At 31.7% G+C, this 21,979-nt stretch overlaps 3 non-coding genes across 3 annotated transcripts; 1 reads left to right on the top strand and 2 right to left on the bottom strand.

Annotated features, from left to right (window-relative positions):
• Positions 1 to 15,373: 15,373 nt before the first annotated feature.
• On the bottom strand, positions 15,374 to 15,446 carry TRNAF-GAA (transfer RNA phenylalanine (anticodon GAA)). The gene has a single exon. It is a non-coding gene; the product is annotated as a tRNA-Phe (tRNA).
• A 2,399-nt stretch (positions 15,447 to 17,845) lies between these two features.
• TRNAT-UGU (transfer RNA threonine (anticodon UGU)) lies at positions 17,846 to 17,918 on the top strand. The gene has a single exon. It is a non-coding gene; the product is annotated as a tRNA-Thr (tRNA).
• A 1,424-nt stretch (positions 17,919 to 19,342) lies between these two features.
• TRNAS-GGA (transfer RNA serine (anticodon GGA)) lies at positions 19,343 to 19,429 on the bottom strand. The gene has a single exon. It is a non-coding gene; the product is annotated as a tRNA-Ser (tRNA).
• Between the last annotated feature and the right edge of the window lie 2,550 nt (positions 19,430 to 21,979).

Raw genomic sequence — 21,979 nt, 5'->3', positions numbered from 1 at the left:
ATAGTTATATTCGGCCAAGTTGAAATTATATTGCTAATGTTTATTTGATGATTTCTTTGCTTATGACTTACTAAGCTATTCAAGCTTACTGTGTGTGTTCGATTGATGTTTTATAGATTTTGGAAGCTAGTTACGAGCTCGAGAATCGTCAAGGAAATCTGTCACACTATCGACCGATATTTTGGTATTTTATAATTTTGAAACATTAAATATATGGCATGTATAGGCTTGTTATATTAATTCTTTACACTTCATTCACAATCCAATTCATTAGAAATTCAATTCTCATAACAATTTAGTCATTTTTTACTTATTTCAGTATATCAAATCAATTCTTCATATAATCCAAAATTCAACTATATTTATCACTACTTATTAAAATTTTGCACACATAATATTAACATATTTTAATTAAATTAACTATTCCAACATAACCCATACCTAGATGAAAATTAAACCAAACCAAAATTCTTGAAGTATTTACAACCAATGTGTAACACCACCCCTAACCCGTATCCGTCGACGGAATAGGGTTACAGAGCATTATAAAAAAAAACTATAACATTAAAACATTCATTTCAAAACATTTCATAATCATTGAAAAATCCAATCGAGCACATGCATAACCTCCTTTTTTCGAGCCCTCGAGGCTTTAGAAACACTTTTGAAATGATTCAGGACTAAATCGAAAACATTTAGAACTTCATGGCAAAAGATAGAAAAATTCATACTACAGGGGTCACATGGTCGTGTGGTCAGGCCGTGTGACTCACATGGCTGAGACACACGCTTGTGTCTTAAGCCATGTGGACAAGAAATAGGCCAAATTCAAGTCATTTCTTTCACCCAATTCAAGTACACTTAAACAAGTCATTTGCACATATGACCAAGGTATCAAAACTTGTTCAACCATACATAAAATGACCAATTTCCATTCAATCAATATGCCATAAAGGCACCTTAAACACAAAAACCAAATATGTTTAAACATTTGCAGAATCTAGCCATTCACCAACCATACACAACTACCTATTTTCATGTCAAGTCATAGCACAATTAACCATATGCCAAACACATCTAAATAGACCAATTTTGGTCAATCAAAACATATCTTCACTTAATCATTTCAACATCAACCATTTAAGCACCAAAATACTAGCATGTCATCAACCATAAAACCACATATATACATGCCAACATGACAAATAGTTTATCAACCAAACTACCATATTTACAAGCCAAACATAATGGCTATTTCAACAAGCACAAAACACCTATACATTAAACATTCCTAAACATGTGCATATTTAACCATATATAGATTATTTTGTTTCTGTTCCAAAATATATCACAATTGATACATATCAACCATATCATAATAGATTCATACTGTAACACTCCCTAACCCGTACCCATCGCCAGAACAAGGTAACGAAGCATTACCAAACAAATAGAACAGTAAACCATTCAAATCATATACCAATGCAATATATATTCTAATTTTATTCAAATACATTCATAATGTCCCTTAATCGAGCCCTCGAGGCCTTAAAAAAATACAACAAAAATGGTCCAGGACTAAATCGAAAACATTTAGAAAGTTTAGGAAAACGTTAGAAAAATTTACACTGCAGGGTTCACACGGCTATGTGACCAGGCCGTGTGGCTCACACGTCTGAGACACACATTCGTGTCTCAAGCAGTGTAACATTTGAAATAGGGACATGCGACCGTGTCTCAGCCCGTGTCCGTGCCCATGTAACTCACTGACTTGGGTCACACGGCCAAGCCACATGCCCGTATGCCAGACCGTGCAACTTTCAAAAAGCAACCATTAACAACCCACATGGGACACACGGTCGTGTGTTAGACACAGCTGAGACACACACCAGTGTCTTAGGCCGTGTAGACAAGAAATAGGTCAAAATCAAGCCTTTTCTTTCACCTAATATCCACAAGTACTAACACACCAAATAAACCTATCATCAAGGCACCAAAACATGCCAAAATATGCATAATAAGATCATTTCAATATACCATAAGTCCATTCAACAAATATGCCATTTAGGCACCTCAATTACAACCAAGCATCCATACTTACACTTGTATCAAAATGGTCATGTTTCATCCAAACAACCTTAACTAATGTCCATATCAACACATAACCTAATTGACCACATTTCAACCATGCCAACACATACCACTTTGGCCATTTAACCCATGCATCAATTTGGCAATAAAAACACCAACCATCAAGACATCAAATGCCAAAAGCACACCAACCAAAATACCACATTTACAAGCCAAACATAACAACATCTCATCAAACACAATTTCACCTATACATGCCATTATAACCTTGATCAAGATATCAAATCTACCGATATAATTGCTGGATAGTGTGATAGATCTCCGACGAGCTTCCAACTCGATCGAGCTTCTGATAATCTGTAAAGTAAAGGAAAATAACTATGTAAGCAATGAATACTTAGTAAGCTCGTATGAATATTAAACATAACATTTCATCATATATAGGAACTTTATACGGCAAATGTAAAGTTTTACCAATGCCACAAGATTTATCAAACCATAAAACTATCAACTCACATATACTATCTATTCATAACATGATAAGATCTTATAAATTTTTCTACATAATCATCAATCTTTTTCCTAAAATGATGAATCATTCCACTTACTTACTTTCTGTTCCATTTGCTTAGCATAAGCTTAATTACATTATCAATTCATGAATTATTGTGATTATTCATGAAATAGGTAAATTCACCTTTAGCATAAATAAATTTCTCACATATAGGTAAGTCCTTTAATTCATCAATCCTTTTAACTTATCACATTACATTTCAATTGTAAACTTACCATTTCATTACCTTTTCTCACCCGTTTCATTTGCATAACACAAACATAAACATAAACATCAACCATAACTACAAGCTTGATACAAACCTAATCGTCATTATCAATACACATGTTAGTACATTTATACACAAATCTTTTGGGATCAAGTACATGATAAATCATTTCATAAGAAATTACATCCTTTGATTTATATTACCTTTTCATGAACATAAGCATATTTCGATTTGAACACTTACCATTTCCATGTATACCATTAAGATTAAGCATGATATAATCCAATCTTATGCTTGGCACAAGCCTAAGTATTATCCACAACACATGTTAGTGCATCAACTCTCAAATCACTTTTTATTCTTTTTCTTTACTCTTTTCATTTGCATAGTACAAAGTATAAACACAAAAATTAATCATATGTGTTCCAGTCATCCGCAATCTAAACCGGTGAATTGAAACATTCAATTCAAGCTTAAATATATGGTAATTCCATCAAAATCACTAAACAAGTTACCTTACTGAAATTTACAATCAGATGAATTCATCTATATTTAGATCAATATTCAATAAATAACAAATCTTTCAAATTCATTAAACAGATTACCTTACCGATATTTTCCATTTGAAGAACGACTTATGAATAAGACTACATTGTCAGATCAACTGAACACACCAGACAAAAAGCTCATAAGAGCTGATCCAACTGAAATACGCCAAATAGAAGCTTATAAGAGCTAGTCCAGCCGAAACACGCCAAACAGAAAGTATAACGCAAGAGTTCGCAACAAATGTTGAACCTTGGTTTTCTTGGGTAATAAACAGATATGTCCCTCCAATAGCATCTCCACTCCTATCCCTTGTAACACACCATAACATGATTGTACTCTATCCCGCGTTCAATCCAAACCGAGCATCAAAATCAATAGTATATCTCAATTTACTATTCATTATCCACAATTAAAAAATAAATATATAAGTTGTTCAATGATAATCTACCCAATAATTCATATTGATATTAAATTCTAAACTGTATGAACTTACCTGGCTAAATCACAGAAATGTAAAAGTACAGGGCCTTTTGGTAATGTTCCATTCTCCTCGATTTTTCGCTCGATCTTAATATAAATTAATAGTTTTATTCAATTTACTAGATTAATAATTTTATTCAATTTACTAAATTAATAATTTTATTCAATTTACTAAATTAATACTTTTATTTAATTTATTAATTTAGATCGTAAAATAATTTATTTTATGCAATTTAGTCATTTTTGGTATTTTTACAAAATTGCCCCTAATATTTTACTTTTATTCAATTAAATCCCTGAGCCTAAACATGAAATTTAACCATTTTATTGCAAATTCCTAATAGTCAAATATTGTTAGCTTCCATTCTAGCCTATTTTTGTAACAATTTCACACCAAATCCTTGTACTTTACTATTTCAACAATTTAATCCCTAATCGGCAAATTCATCAAAATTACTTAATAAAATACTTATAAATATCAACTAATACTTCAAATTCATCAATTAACATCTAAAATCACAAAGATTCATCAATGGCAACATTCAAAATCTTTAACAGTTTCAAAAACAAAGGTACGGGCTAGCTGGACCTAATTGCAACGATCTTAAAAATATAAAAATTACAAGAAAACGAGTTGGTATTACCTACAATGAAAAGAAAACACCCAAAACCAAAGCTTCACCTCCTTGGCTATGGCTTTCAGCCATTGAAGAAGAAAAATGAAAGTAATTTTTCTTTTCATTCTTTAATTTTGTTTAAACTTTCATTAATTTACAAAATTGCCATCCAAAACACATTATTTTATCATTTCCTATTAAATTTTTGTCCCACTATACTAATTAGGGAATAATTGTTACTTAAGTCCTTCCTTTTTTATTAATTAAGCTAGTTCATCACTTAAATGCTATATTTAGGATATTTTGCACTTTTTACAATTTAGTCTTTTTTTAATTAATTAACTATCTAAACATTAAAATATCTTAACGAAACTTTAATACAACCTTAATAACACTCTGTAAATATTTATAAAAAATATTTACGGCTCGATTTATAGAAATGAGGTATCGATACCTTATTTTGTAAAACCACTTGACTTTAAGGTCTTAACACATGAACTTAATTAATCATTTATATAACATAAATTACCAAATCAAAAACCTTTTTAAAACCATATTTGACTCATAAATATTAAATAATAATATTTACAAACTTACTTGTCAAATTTATGCCCCGAAACCACTGTTTTCGACACCACTAAAAAATAGGCTATTACACATACCATATAAAAATAACCTTACCATTTGGACTATTCCTCTCATGCATCATAACCACCTAAATAATATAAACCAACCATTTCCAAATAGTACCAAATAACCGACATTTATAAATCATATTTACGTCATGCACATCTAGTTCTAAACCTTTCCAAAGTGAACTATATTTTGACCATGTTGAGATCAATTTCTCACATGCCATTTTGGCCATTTAAAGATACATTAATATATACCAATTTTGGTCATTTCAAAACATGCATCAATTTGACCATACTAACCCCAACCAACAAGACATCAATAGTACCTTAAGTACTTTAAATCCAAGGCAACATTTCATGCCATAACCATCAACCAAAATGACATATATATGCTAAACTCATCAATTAAACATTAAACATAGTCCACCTATACATGCCATTATAACCACTGCCAAAGCATCAAAATCTACCAATAAAAAAATCGATGGATAGTGTGATGAATCTTCAACTAGCTTCCAACCCGATCGAGCTTCCAATAATATGTAAAGTAAAGGAAAAATAACTACATAAGCAATGTATGCTTAGTAAGCTTGTATAAACTTTAAGCGTACAATTCCACTTCAATAATAAACTTTATAGAATAAACATAAATATATGCCAATGCCATAAGATTCATAAATCGATATGAACAAAACTCGCAAAGGAGTAAGTTCATTAATGTCACATATATCTATCATTCATAGCGTGATAGGATTTTAGGGGACTTAATAGATAATTAACAACCTTTCTAAAGATTATACACTTTTCAATTTACTCTATTTTCATTCTGTTCCCAATGCTTATCATAAATCTAAACAACATTATCAATTCCCAACTTAGTGTATTTATCCATGATATAGACATATTCATCCATAGCATACGCAATTTGCTCACATATAAATTCATCATTTATCACATTAAACTTTTTATAACTTCATAATACATCCTAATTACGTACTTACCATTTTGTTCCCTTTTCTTACCCATTTCATATGCATAGTACAAGCATAATCATAAATATCAATCATACCCACAAGTTTGGCATAAGCCTAAGCACATCAAAAACATATGTTAGTTCATGATTCATATGAATTTGACATGGATAACCATTATACCTGAGCATTATTCAATTGGATTTATCATCTATCTCAACATAACATATTTTTCAAATTTATTAAATAGATTACCATACCGAGATTTTGTCATTTGAAAAATGACTTACGGATAAGAGTACACCGTCAGATAGGCCGAACACACCAGATAGAAGCTCACAAGAGCTTATCCAACTAAAATGGTCCGAAACATGCGAACAGCAGCTCATAAGAGCTGATCCACCCGAATCACGCCAAACAAAAAGTATAATGTGAGAGTTCTCAACAAATACTGAACCTTGATTTACTTGGGTAATATACAGATATCTCCCTCCAATACCATTTCCACTCCAAACCCACGTAATACACCAAAACATGAATGTACTCTATCCCGTATTCAATTCAAACTAAGCATCAAATTCTATATTATAACTCAGATAATGATTCATTTCCAACAATGGAATATATATAATATCATGTAATGCCAATAACCTATTTATATAAATGTTAAATTTTAACTGTACGAATTTACCTGGCTAAATTGCAGAAATGTCAAAGTACAGGGGTATTTTGATAATTTTTGTTCTCCTCGATTTTCCACTTGATTTTGATCTAAACTAATAATTTCATTCAACATATTAATTTAGGCAGTAAAACAATGTGTTTTATGCAATTTAGTCACTTTTGACATTTTACAAAATTACCCTTAAAATTTTAGTTTTATTCAATTTAGCCCCTAAGCCTAAAACATGCAAATTAACCATTTTTACCCAAAATTGAGCCTAGCTGAATACTCATGGCATCCAATACAGCCCATTATTGCAATAATTTCACATCAAATCCTTGTACTTTTACTATTTTAATAATTTAGTCCCTAATCAAAAAATTCATCAAAATTCACTTAATAAAATACTTTTAAGTAACAAATAATATCTCAAATGCATCATTTAACATGTAAAATAACAAGGTTCATCAATGGAAACATTCAAAATCTTTAACAGTTTCAAAATTGAAGGTACGGGCTAGTTGGACCTAGTTGCAACGATCTAAAAAATATAAAAATTATTAAAAATGGGGCTAAAATGGACTTACATGCATACATGGAAGCTTGGTCGAAGCTTGAAAGTCTAACAATGGCTTTCTTCTTTCTCAATTTCGGCAAAACATTGAAAAGAGAAAATGTGGTTTCTTTGTTTATCTTATTACCTTATATTTTTTTTAATTAATAAAACATATATATTTTCATAATAAGACAAAGCCAATTGTCTGCTCATATATATAATAAGGTATATTTACCATATTAGTCCATGAATTTAATTTTCTATAGCAATTAAACATCTTTAGCTAGTAGAATTAAATTTTCACACTTTTTACGATTTAGTCCTTTTTGCTTAATTAACTATTGAATCATTAAAAATTTTCAATGAAAAATTTTCAATGAAACTTTAATACAACCTTAATTAAACTCTATAAATATTTATAAAAATATTTATGGCTCAGTTTATAGAAACGAGATCCCAATACCTCATTTTCTAAAACCACTTGACTTTAGAGTCTTACCACTTAAAGTTAATTAATCATTCAAATAGCATAAATTACCATATCAAAAACCTTTTTAAAACCATATTCAACTCGTAATTAACCACTTGATCTCCGTTCCGGTTACTATCAGCTACAAGTGAAAGATTTGGATGTGCCAAAAACTGCATTTAGAACGAGGTACAACATTATTAATTTCTTGTAATTCATTTGGTTTAACTTACGCACTTGCAGTATTTATGGATTTGATGAACAGAATCTTCAGACCGTATTTAGATATATTTGTTGTGGTATTTATTGATGATATTCTAATATATTCCTGAGACATGACTGAACATGCCGAGCATTTGAGAATTGTTTTGCAAACTCTGCAAACTAAATAGTTGTTTGCTAAATTTAGCAAATACGAGTTTTGGCTCTGAGAAGTCAATTTTCTAGGACATATAGTATCGGCTGAAGGTATCAAAGTTGATCCGAGTAAGATTTTCGCAGTTGTTGACTGGAAATCGTCGAGAAATGCATTTAAAGTCAAAAGTTTTCTAGGATTAGCTGGTTATTATTGAAGATTCCTCTAAGGGTTCTCTATGATAGCTACACTGATGATCCAGCTATTACAGAAAGATGTGAAGTTTGAATGGTCGGATAAATGTCAGTAAAGTTTCAATTAGTTGAAAGCATTGTTGACCGAAGCACCAGTTCTGGTTCATCCTGAATCAGGTAAAGAATTTTTGATTTTTAGCGATGCATCATTGAATGGTTTAGGATGTGTTTCAATGCAAGAAGGCAAAGTGATAGCTTATGCTTCTAGATAGTTAAAGACACACGAGAAGAACTATCTGATGCATGATTTAAAATTGGCAGCTATCGTGTTTGCATTAAAAATTTGGCGACACCATTTGTTCAGCAAAAAATGTCACATGTTTACCAATCACAAGAGTTTAAAGTATTTAATGTTGCAAAAAGAGATAAATCTAAAATAGTGTAGATAACTTGAATTGTTGAAAGATTATGAGTTGATCATTGATTATCACCTAGGTAAAGCAAATCTAGTTGCTGATGCTTTGAGTAGAAAGTCTTTGTTTGCTCTGCGAGCGATGAATACCCGATTGTCATTATCTGATGATGGCTCGATCTTAATCGAGTTAAATGCTAAACCAGTGTTTTTATAGCAGATCTGTGAAGCTCAAAAATGTGATAGTGAGTAGTTAGCTAAGCGGGTACAGTGTGAGTCAACTTCTGATTCAGAATTTTAGATAAGACCTGATGATTGTTTGATATGTCAGCAAGTTAAAGCTAAACATCAGGTACCTTCAGTACTATTACAGCTAGTGATGATACCAGGGTGGAAATGGGATAGAGTTACTATGGATTTCGTATCGGGGTTACCCCTATCTCAGAAAAAGAAAGATGCCACTTGGGTTATTGTTAACCGTTTGACGAAGTCTGTACATTTTATTCCGGTTCGTACAGATTTCTCCCTTGAAAAATTGGTTGAACTATAGTTTCTGAGATGGTTAGGTTACACGGAGTGCCAGTCTCCATTATTTCGGATAGAGATCCATGATTTACATCGTGATTTTGGAGAAAGTTACAAGAAGCGCTTGGTACATGGTTGTGTTTTAGCAGGGCATTTCATCCTCAGATCAATGGTCAGTCCGAACGTATTATTTAGATTCTTGAAGATATGCTTCGTTGTTGTGTATTAGAGTTTGAAAGCAACTGGGAGAAATATCTACCGTTGGTCAAATTTGCGTATAATAACAGTTGTCATTCGAGCATAAAAATGGTACTGTATGAGGCTTTGTATGGTCATAAATGCCAAACTTCATTATACTTGACCGAGCTCAGTGAGAAAAAGATACACGAGGTTGATTTGGTTTGCGAGACTGAAGAAAAAGTGAAAGTGATCCGAGATAGCTTGAAAACAGCTTCAGATGCATATCTTAAATGAAAAGATATAGAGTTCCAAGTTGGTGACAGAGTATTTTTGAAAGTATCACCCTGAAAGAAAGTTCTTCATTTTAGTCGCAAAGGAAAACTGAGTCCGTGATTTATCGGGCTATACGAGATTACTAAAAAAATCAGACCTGTGGCATACCGATTAGCTTTACCGTTAGAACTTGAAAGAATTCATAATGCTTTTCACGTGTCTATGTTGCGACGATACCGATCTGACCCTTCACATGTTATATCCCTGACAGATGTTGAGATTCAGCCTGATATGACATATAGTGAAGAACTGATCAGAATTCTGGCATGAGAGGTGAAAGAATTGAGAAATAAAAACATAACTTTAGTAAAAATTCTTTGGTAGCTACATGAAATAGAGGAAGCCACCTAGGAGCTCGGGGAAGCTATGGGAAAGCAATATTCGAATCTCTTTACTGGTAAGATTTTCGGGGATGAAAATCCCTTTTAGGGGGAGAGTTGTAACAACCCATTTTTAGTTAAATCGAAACAATGTTTTCGGGACCACAAATTCGAGGTTGAAAATTTTATTTATTATTTTATGGTCTACAGCATGATAGAAATACCGTATAAAAATTTCGTTAAGAAATTTTACTGTTTACATGCTTAATTTGATAAAAGGACTAAATTGCATAAAGTGCAAAAGTTGTGTTCTATTAGCTAAAGGTATTAAATAGCTATAGAAATTTAAAGTGGAGGTCCTTATATGGTAATTAGACCATTAGTAGTGGATGATAATAGCTTGGCAATTTTGAAATTTGACTTAGTTATTAAGGTTAATTTTGGAAATTAGTAAATAAAGATTAAATAAATAAAATAATTAAAGTCTTCATCTTTTAGTTTCTTCTTCAATCGAATATCAAGCAAAAATAAGCCATTTTTGCACTTCATATTCGGTCAAGCTTGTAAGCTCAATTAGGTATGCATTTCTGTCTTGTTTTTTTTTTATAATTTTTATGTTTCTAAGATCGTTTTAGCTTAATTTAGCTAGCCCGGGGACTAATTTGCAAAATTTTTAAACTGTTAGGGTTTTACCATTGATGTACATGCTTGAGTTTTGAAGTTTGATGATAGAAACTGAATGGTTGTTGTTAGATAAATAACTTTTGTAAAAGAATTTTTAGTAAAATTGTCAAATAGGGACTAAATTGAAAAATAGTAAATATTATATGGTGAAATTGTAAAAAAATTGAAGTGTAGTGTATGCTAAGGACCTATTTGATATTCGGCCATAGTGGGTTGTGGTGAAATTGTGTAAATTTCCGTTTTTATGAACTAGGGACTAAATTGTAAAGAAATTAAAAGTATAGGGGCAAAATAGTAATTTAGCCAAAAATTTATGTTGGACTAATTTGAATGTGAAATATATTGAATTGGATTAAATTTATTCGTATAGATCCAGTTAGACCTCGTACGGAGTTAGATTGAGGCAAAAAGAAAATCTCGGATTAATCGCCTCCGTATCTACGTATACTCGTTGAGGTAAGTTCGTGTAATTAAATTGTGTAATAATATGCTTTAATTGAATTATATGTATGTGGTTTGTATTATTGTCATTTATGAATACCGATCGCATATCCAACGACGTATGACGATTACCGAGTCCCCTTTGAACCTTAGGAATTCATAGGATAAAAATGAAATGTCATTAGGGTTACCGATTCTCAACTCGAGAGAGCTTACCGGTATTCAAATCGCATGAGCTTACTAATATTCAGCTCGTATGAGCTTCCCGCTTACAGCTCGTAAGAGCATACCGATTCAGAGCTCGTATGAGCATGCAAGTACAAGAATTGACGGATTACAGTTCAGTACACCTTATGTGTGCTACCCGAGTATCCAACGATATCTAAATGGTTCAACGGGCACAGTTCTGTTACGAGATTATATGAGTTTGATACGAACTATTTACATGAAGTACATGGAAATGTTGTTACATGATATATTGATATATGAAATCTATGATACATGTATATGAAATTTGAATAATGGTTGAGTTCATCCTTGTGTATTGGATATTATATGTGCTTTACATGGCTAACATGTTGATGAATATGTTTCTAGGCTTTTGGCTAAATTAAGTTGGGATATGCTAAGCGACTAGAAATTGATCCCTATGATCGAAGTTATATACTATATAACATAGGCCTTATCCACACAAGTAATGGAGAGCATACAAAAGCTTTAGAATATTATTTTCGAGCACTAGAACGAAACCCGTTCTTACCACAAGCTTTTAATAATATGGCTGTGATCTGTCATTACGTGCGACTATCTCCACTATATAAATAAAAAAGGAAAGAAAGAGCAAATACGCTAGTAAATAAATACGCTAGTAAATAAAATACTAGAAAAAAAAATAGGCTTTCTACATATTGCATCGTCCAAAAAACGATTTTTATCAGCTGTAACAAAAAAAGAAACTTCATAGAAGTCAAAATATGAAGAAATATATATGCCTAGATACTTTATTCTATGGATAAAGATCTAATTGATAGAGGAAGCGCCGTAAAGATCAATTAGCGAGGTTTTGAGCCGATACAATAAATAAGAACTGCTTATTTATGTCATGATATGAGATAAAAATTAGGAATCGGCTTATGTAATAGAGCCGATCCCCTAAGTTATTGAGAAGCGGTGTAGCATCAGATCCCAAAGACAGTAATTCTTTGTTATGAGGAAGAAGTCTTTTTCAAGGATTCTATATAAATAGATATAAAATAAAAAATTTCTATTTATTTGAAATCTATAATTTCGAATTTCTATTTAGAATAAATAGAATTTCGAATTAAAAGTTCTTTTATTTCTAAAATTCTAATAAATATTAGATATTAGTTAGATATTAGAATTCCTTTTATTTAGAAAAATCCGAAATAAAGTGAAAACGAAAAAGTAGTACTTGTTTTGGATTTGTATAGTATTATACTATATATAGTATAAATATATATTTATACTAGTACTATACAAATTAGTACTATATCAAAATGAAATTGAAATAAGTGGAATGTAAATAAAATAGGATTAATTCCAATTAATAAATCTTAAAACACAACATGGAAACACAGCAAACAAACGAAACTAGACGATTCGATCAAACTGAATTGTTGTTTTGACTAAACAAATAGTTACAGATGACTTGACAATGCATTCCAGGTCGAAGCGACTAATCCGATCTATTTTTCACATTCATAGGAGTTCGTCTATGTTTCTGCTTTACGGATATGATATTTTCTGGGCATTTCTAATAATATCAAGTGCTATTCCTATTTTGGCATTTCTAATTTCTGGAGTTTTAGCCCCGATTAGAAAGGGTCCAGAAAAACTTTCTAGTTATGAATCGGGTATAGAACCAATGGGCGATGCTTGGTTACAATTTCGAATTCGTTATTATATGTTTGCTCTAGTTTTTGTTGTTTTTGATGTTGAAGCGGTTTTTCTTTATCTATGGGCAATGAGTTTTGATGTATTGGGGGTACCCGTATTCATAGAAGCTTTCATTTTCGTGCTTATCCTAATTGTTGGTTCAGTTTATGCATGGCGAAAAGGAGCATTGGAATGGTATTAGTTCCTGAATATTCAGATAATAAAAAGAAAGAAAAAAGTCAAAATAATAATAATATTGAGTATGAATTCCATCGAATTTCCCTTACTTGATCGAACAACCCAAAATTCAGTTATTTCAACTACATTAAATGATCTTTCAAATTGGTCAAGACTCTCCAGTTTATGGCCGCTTCTTTATGGTACTAGTTGTTGCTTTATTGAATTTGCTTCATTAATAGGCTCACGCTTCGACTTTGATCGTTATGGGCTGGTTCAAAGATCGAGTCCTAGACAGGCAGACCTAATTTTAACAGCTGGAACAGTAACAATGAAAATGGCGCCCTCTGTAGTGAGATTATTTGAACAAATGCCCGAACCTAAATATGTTATTGCTATGGATGCGTGTACAATTACAGAAGGATGTTCAGTACTGATTCTTATAGTACTGTTCGAGGGGTCGATAAGGTAATTCCCGTGGATGTCTATTTGGCGGGCTGTCCCCCTAAACCCGAGGCAGTTATAGATGCTATAACAAAACTTCGTAAGAAAATATCTCGCAAAATCTATGAAGATCGAATTAGATCTCAACAGGGGGATCGGTGTTTTACTACCAATCACAAGTTTTGTCTTGTACGTAGTACTCGTATTGGAAATTATAATCAAGGATTGCTCTATCAACCACCATCCACCATCTACTTTAGAGATTCCTCCTGAAACATTTTCAACTACAAGGGTTCACTATCTTCCCACGAATTAGTGAATTATGTAGGATTTTTTTTTACAGAAACAGACAACGAATTAATCTTTATAAATTCGATTTCATCATAAATGCAAAATATTTATCTTAGAAAAATGAAAAATAAAAAAGAAAAGTGCGAGAGAGATAAAAAGATGCAGGGTCGTTTGTCTGTTTGGCTAGTCAAACACGAGCTAGTTCATAGATCTTTGGGCTTCGATTACCAAGGAATAGAGACTTTACAAATAAAGCCTGAGGATTGGCATTCCATTACTGTTATTTTATATGTATATGGTTACAATTATCTACGTTCCCAATGTGCCTATGATGTAGCACCAGGCAGACTGTTAGCCAGTGTGTATCATCTTACGAGAATAGAGTATGGTCTAGATCAACCGGAAGAGGTATGTATAAAAGTATTTGCACCAAGGAGTAACCCTAGAATTTCGTATGTTTTCTGGGTTTGGAAAAGTTTGGATTTTCAAGAACGAGAATCTTATGACATGTTGGGAATCTCTTATGAAAATCATCCACGGCTGAAACGTATCTTAATGCCCGAAAGTTGGATAGGGTGGCCTTTACGTAAGGATTACATTGCCCCCAATTTTTATGAAATACAAGACGCTCATTGAATGATAAGAAACTAATTACAACTTTGAATATTCAAGGAATATTTGTACATTTTCTTCTAGCTCAAACAGAGGAATTGAGGTTTCATTCGTATTCTTATGGATAGGCTAATAAATAAAAAGAAATAAAAGACAATACATCATTGAGATTCTCGATTTTTGAAGAGCTTTTTTATTTATTTTATTTCGGACGAGCCGAGACAATAGGATGAACAACAAGGGTCTGTACCGTGAACTTTGTATCGCGCACATCACTTAGATGAACTCTAGAGAGTCCCATAGAAGGGAATGAAGAAATGGAATATGAAAGAGAATACAAAGAAATAAATGAAAGGGGATCGGCTTCTATTTGTACTGTAGCTGAGATGAGTCTTGGTTATTTCTATCCTTGAACTCCTCTAGACCCGTCTTTTTGTTGGGCCTTTCAACTGACTATTTTAATCTTTTAATTAAATATGTGTGAAGTATTACCATTCTTTTTTAATGTGAGAAGCTGCAGTGTGAACAAATAAAAAAGAAGAGGAAAGATAAGCAAACAAAAAAGAAGAGAAAAAAATACAAAATAAAATAAATAAAGAGAGGGTTTACTCTCAGATACCTAGCTAGATAAGTATGTATTATGTCGATTCATATCAATTAATTTGTAGAGTAGATACTCATACAAATGAATCATATGCCAGGAACCAGATTTGAACTGGTGACACGAGGATTTTCAGTCCTCTGCTCTACCAACTGAGCTATCCCGACCATTACCGATGCATTATCCTCATAATACTAGATGACTTGGGTCTATGTCAATTAAAAATGAAAACAAAATAAACGAAAAAGTATTAAATTAAAAGTCTCGAACAGGAATTTCTTGGATCTTCAAAAGGAAGACTTTGTCAATTTCCATATGAGTAATCATATGTATTATGAATCATTCAAATCAAATAGGTATTCCTTGCTCAAGAGATTTCTACGTATATCATATATATATCACAATATATCACACTATATCACAAGACTTGTGATAAGAGAACAAAATTCTGCTATGCTAGGATACGCTTGTAAAACGACAAAGAATAGGATCAATGAGAAACATAAGGAACTTTGAACCACTAACAAAAAGGGTAGGATAAAATAAATAGACAGCAAATGGGCTTTTTGGGGTTGGGGATAGAGGGACTTGAACCCTCACGATTTTTAAAGTCGACGGATTTTCCTCTTACTACAAATTTCATTGTTGTCGGTATTGATATTGACATGTAGAACGGGACTCTATCTTTATTCTCGTTCGATTAATCAGTTTTTCAAAAGATTTATCAGACTATGGAGTGAGTGATTTGATTAATGACTATTCTATTCGATTCTTTCTTCAATTTGGAATCGATTCACAACAATTCTTTTTATTTTTCGTATTTTCATATAAATATAAATTGATTTTGCATATAATAGAAATAAAAAAATACGGGTTCGGTTCATCTTTTTTGAGATAGTTTTTCATTAGTATACCTATAAAAAAATAGGTATATCTTGCATCCTTTCTAGAGTTTCGATATTCGATATAAGGATTCCTTTACCAACAGTCAACCCCATTTGTTAGAATAGCTTCCATTGAGTCTCTCCACCTATCCTTTCCTTTTTTTTATTATTCTCGCTTGCTGAACCTTTGTTCATGTTTATTTTCGTAAAATAATAAAATAATAGGATTTGGCTCAGGATTGCCCATTTTTCATTCCAGGGTTTCTCTGAATTTGAAAGTTATCACTTAGTAGGTTTCAATACCAAGGCTCAATCCAATTAAGTCCGTAGCGTCTACCAATTTCGCCATATCCCCTTTTGTGTCTTGAGATTAGGATCTCATTAGGATGCCCCTCCTTTCCCCTTTCTCCCTCCTTTCCCCCTCTTTCCCCCTTCTTTCATTTGTTTATTTTCTTTCTTTTTATGCGAAATCGTTGAATTTAGTAGATATAGATACAGATTCTTATATCGAAGGGTCTTTACCTATTTTCTTGTTTGTTTATGGTCTTTCGTCTCTATCGGAGACCCATATTAATTTTTATTTGGTCCAATCAGAAAATATTTTATCATTTCTGTATTTGCAATTCAATATAGATGGGTATTCCATAACATATATATGTCCCTCTTACTCTCAGTTTTCTTAGGCAATTTGGTGGAATACTCGAAGGGTCGATTCTTTTTTTCGTCTTAGCTTCTGTCTTTATGAATGAAAACAAAAGAAAGGAGTCTCTCATTATGATCTGGATTTCATTTCTATGGGTTACACTTTTTTTCTTTAATTTCATTTTTATTCTTATCATTTTATTAGACTATCCTATATAACCATAATAAGAATAAGATAACTAAAAAAATAAAAATGGAAATTGAATTTATTCATTATTAAAAATGAAATAAATTATTTTTTATAGTATAATAGCTAGAACTAATTATTTCTATTTAATAACTAGAACTAATTATTCCATTCATTTCTATTTCGAATTCGAAGATAATTCCAATTTTTGAGTCTAAGAAGAGTTTCATTCTAATTATCTAGACTTATAACGTATCATTTCATTTATATAATCATAAAATATATAAATGCATAAAAAGATTTTGACTCTAATTATCTCTATTTAGAACTCGAAACTAAATAGAAATAAATTTAATCTATATTAAATCTATTAAATCGATCGATTAAATGAAATCTATATAAAAAAAATTCTATATAATTTAGATGTAAAATATACTAAAATATAAAATAAACTAGAAAATAAAAATGGAGTCAGTAATATTAGTAATATTATATTACTATATTAATATAAAAGAAATATAATTAAGATATAAAAAAAGATATTAAATATATAGATAAATAATATATATATATAAAAAATTAAAATCGAATTATTATATTCTTAATTATTAGATTCTATCAACATTAGCTTGAATATTAGATTGAATCTACCATTATTATATTAAATATGTTATATTTATATATTTATATTAAGTATGGCATTAAAAATTAGAAAAAATTCTAGTTTTTCTAAATTCGAGTCTATAATTCATATTAATAATTCATATTAATTATGAATAACTAATAGATAGTTAATAAATAAGATCCTAATAGTTTGCTGAATCCCTATGGATACCAAATTTCTATTATTTGAGCCCGCTTAGCTCAGAGGTTAGGGCATCGCATTTGTAATGCGATGGTCATCGGTTCGATTCCAATAGCCGGCTTTCCCTATTTGTTTGCTTTTTCCTTTTTTTTACATAATTTAGAATGTTTTTTTTTGAAATTAAAGAACAAACAGTGAAAAAGCTTTTTCCCCTTTTCTTTCCAAAGGTCAACAATCTATTTATTATCTCGTCGAAACTTCCAATTAGGGATCAATTTGAGGAGTTAGATCTTTGCAGAATAAATCAAGAAAAAAAAAGAAACTCTAAGGAAACTCTTTTGGTTTAATTTATTTATATATTTAATATTATATTCAATTTATTTATATATTATATCTATTTTATTCTATATATATTCTAACTATTTTAGTTATTTTTATATTTATATATTATATTTATATATTATTATTTTATATATTATTATTTCTATTTTTTGTATACATTATATACAATACAAAAAAGTAAAGTATGGATATTGATCCAATTCATCTCATTAATATTTGTAGTCCAATCCTTCAGTCGATTTCGCTTCATTTAGTTCAGTTTTAATTTCGGTTTATGAAATTTCAATAAAATTCAAATTAATAAGGAGTCCTTATGTCACGTTACCGAGGGCCTCGTTTCAAAAAAATACGCCGTCTGGGGGCTTTACCGGGACTAACTAGTAAAAGGCCTAGAGCCGGAAGCAATCTTAGAAACCAATCGCGCCCCGGTAAAAAATCTCAATACCGTATTCGTTTAGAAGAAAAACAAAAATTGCGTTTGCATTATGGCCTTACAGAACGACAATTACTTAAATACGTTCGTATTGCCAGAAAAGCCAAAGGGTCAACAGGTCAGGTTTTACTACAATTACTTGAAATGCGGTTGGATAACATCCTTTTTCGATTGGGTATGGCTTCGACTATTCCTCAAGCCCGTCAATTAGTTAACCAAGACATATTTTAGTTAATTGGCGTATAGTAGATATAACAAGTTATCACTGCAAACCCCGAGATATTATTTCAGCGAGGGATGAACAAAAATCTAGAACTCTGATTCAAAATTATCTTGATTCATCCACCAATGAGGAATTACCAAAACATTTGACCTTTCACACATTACAATATAAAGGATTAATCAATCAAATAATAGATAGGAAATGGGTTGGTTTGAAAATAAATGAATTGCTTGTCGTAGAATATTATTCTCGTCAGACTTAAACCTAACTAAAATAACAAAACAAGGGTTCTGCCCCATTTTCACCTGAGTTAAGGTTAAGTAAAGGAAGACAGGGGAATGGGTTTGATTCGGAGATTTTTCTCCTATTCATGTATGATAGATACGTAAGGAGATTTTCATCCCCTGTATGCTATTTTACGTATTCCATATTAAAAAGGAATTGGGAATAGAGAATCTATACTAAAGAAGGGTCTAATTCTTTAGTATATGTTCTTATTTGATTTGATACATTGTAGTCAGTTACATCGGTGAATTAGGTGAAGGTTCGGAAAGAGAGGGATTCGAACCCTCGGTAAACAAGATTCTACATAGCAGTTCCAATGCTACGCCTTGAACCACTCGGCCATCTCTCCTACATAATTATTATGGATGATACCCCGAGCGAATAGCGAGCTATTCATATTAGATTGTTCGATAGGTACGAACAATATCAATTCTAACTAGGAAACTTGCTATAAAAATAGAAAACTTTTCATCACTTTTTTATCACTTTTTCTTTAGCCTCCGGGCTCGAAAAAAAAAAGGAATGGGTCTACTTTTATGTTATTTCATACTGTACACTTCCTTTGTTTGTGAGAACATTTTATTTTCTCACGAGGGGTAATGAAAAGAGTTATAGAATGGATTGCTACCTATGCCTAGATCACAGATAAATGGAAATTTTATTGATAAGACCTTTTCAATTGTAGCCAATATCTTATTACGAATAATTCTGACAACTTCAGGAGAAAAAAAGGCATTTACTTATTACAGACATGGTGCGATTTGATTATTATTATATATATTTTCCTTTATTTATTATTTACTTTACCACTCTCAGTCTTAGGAAAAAGACACATTATTCAAAATAGAAAAAAGGCTATTGAAAACAAAAAAGAAATCTACGCTTGTTGAAGATGAAGTTTATAAATAAAGCAATTCCTTCTGTCGTGTATCCCCGATTAATGCAACCTCAGATGCTTCAATTTTGATTCGAGTATTGAGCAAAGGTTACACCTATGGGTCTGTATTGTGGGTCAACCCTACTACACGAGTACCAATAGGTGGCATAGAGGAAGAAGCACTACGCCTAGGAATCAACAACATGAAAACTTTGTTATTAATGATTCCCTTTCTTTATCGGGATCAGAACTAAGAGAAATGGTTGGGACAACAAACATCCATCTTGTTCGTACTTTGGATACCCATATAACCATCGAAGATTGTTGAAGTGACTAATTCCTGGAAATTAAGGAGCGTTGAGAACAAAGAAATTGTTGGAGTTTACTTTTTTATCTAGTACGAACACGCTTGATGGTAAGAAAAGATCTTTTGCAAGAGGGTTGGCTAGAGATTTCTTGTAAAAACATTAGCCCTGCTCAGTTCATAATGACAATATTTCAACCTTTTTTTTAATTCTATGGATTATTCTCATTATGCACATAAAGGAGGAGCCGTATGAGGTGAAAATCTCATGTACGGTTTTGGAACAGAGAATTCTTTAAATCGAATGACGACCATAACGGATGTCGGCTCAATCCGAAGGAAATTATGCGGAGGCCTTACAGAATTATTATGAAGCTATGCGACTAGAAATTGATCCCTATGATCGAAGTTATATACTATATAACATAGGCCTTATCCACACAAGTAATGGAGAGCATACAAAAGCTTTAGAATATTATTTTGAGCACTAGAACGAAACCCGTTCTTACCACAAGCTTTTAATAATATGGCTGTGATCTGTCATTACGTGCGACTATCTCCATATAGAAATAGAAAAAGGAAAGAAAGAGCAAATACGCAGTAAATAAATACGCTAGTAAATAAACACGCTAGTAAATAAAATACTAGAAAAAAAATAGGCTTTCTATATATTCATCGTCCAAAAAATGATTTTTATCAGCTGTAACAAAAAAAGAAACTTCATAGAAGTCGAAATATGAAGAAATATATATGCCTAGATACTTTATTCTATGGATAAAGATCTAATTGATAGAGGAAGCCCGTAAAGATCAATTAGCGAGGTTTTGAGCCGATACAATAAATAAGAACTGCTTATTTATGTCATGATATGAGATAAAAATTAGGAATCGACTTATGTAATAGAGCCGATCCCTTAAGTTATTGAGCAGTGGTGTAATAACGTATTATTAGGGTACTTTTTGTCAAAAAGATATTAAGAGGGTTTAGCCTATTCTACAATGTCCAACTGGGTTATATGATGTTAGCTCTAGGTATGGGTCGTATCGCACCGCTTATTTCATTTGATTACTCATGCTTATTCGAAAGCATTGTTGTTTTTAGCATCCGGATCGATTATTCATTCCATGGAAGCTATTGTTGGATATTTTCCAGAGAAAAGCCAGAATATGGTTTTTATGGGCGGTTTAAGAAAGCAGGTGCCCATTACCAAAATTGCTTTTTAGTAGGTACACTTTCTCTTTGTGGTATTCACCCTTGCTTGTTTTGGTCCAAAGATGAAATTCTTAGTGACAGTTGGTTGTATTCACCGATTTTTGCAATAATAGCTTGGTCCACCACCGGATTAACAACATTTATATGTTTCGGATCTATTTACTTACTTTGAAGGACATTTAAATGTTCATTTCAAAATATAGTGGCAAAAAAGTAGCTCTTTCTATTCAATAAAACTATGGGTAAAGAAGAGCAAAAAATAATTAACAGCAATTTTTGTTTATTTCCTTTATTACTATTAACAATGAATAAGAACGAGCAGCCATATACAATTGGTGGAAAAAAAGAAGCTCTTATTACTATTACGAATTTTGGCTAAAGAAGGCTTTTTCTTATCCTCATGAATCAGATAATACTATGCTATTTCCTATGCTTATATTGCTTTAATTTACTTTATTTGTTGGAGCTATAGCAATTCCTTTTAATCCAGAAGGAATGCATTTGGA

The sequence above is a fragment of the Gossypium hirsutum genome, chromosome D04, assembly GCF_007990345.1.
Source record: "Gossypium hirsutum isolate 1008001.06 chromosome D04, Gossypium_hirsutum_v2.1, whole genome shotgun sequence".
Lineage (NCBI taxonomy): Eukaryota > Viridiplantae > Streptophyta > Magnoliopsida > Malvales > Malvaceae > Gossypium > Gossypium hirsutum.
Note: the sequence above shows the minus strand (reverse complement) of the source record. Positions and strands in the feature narration are given on the sequence as shown.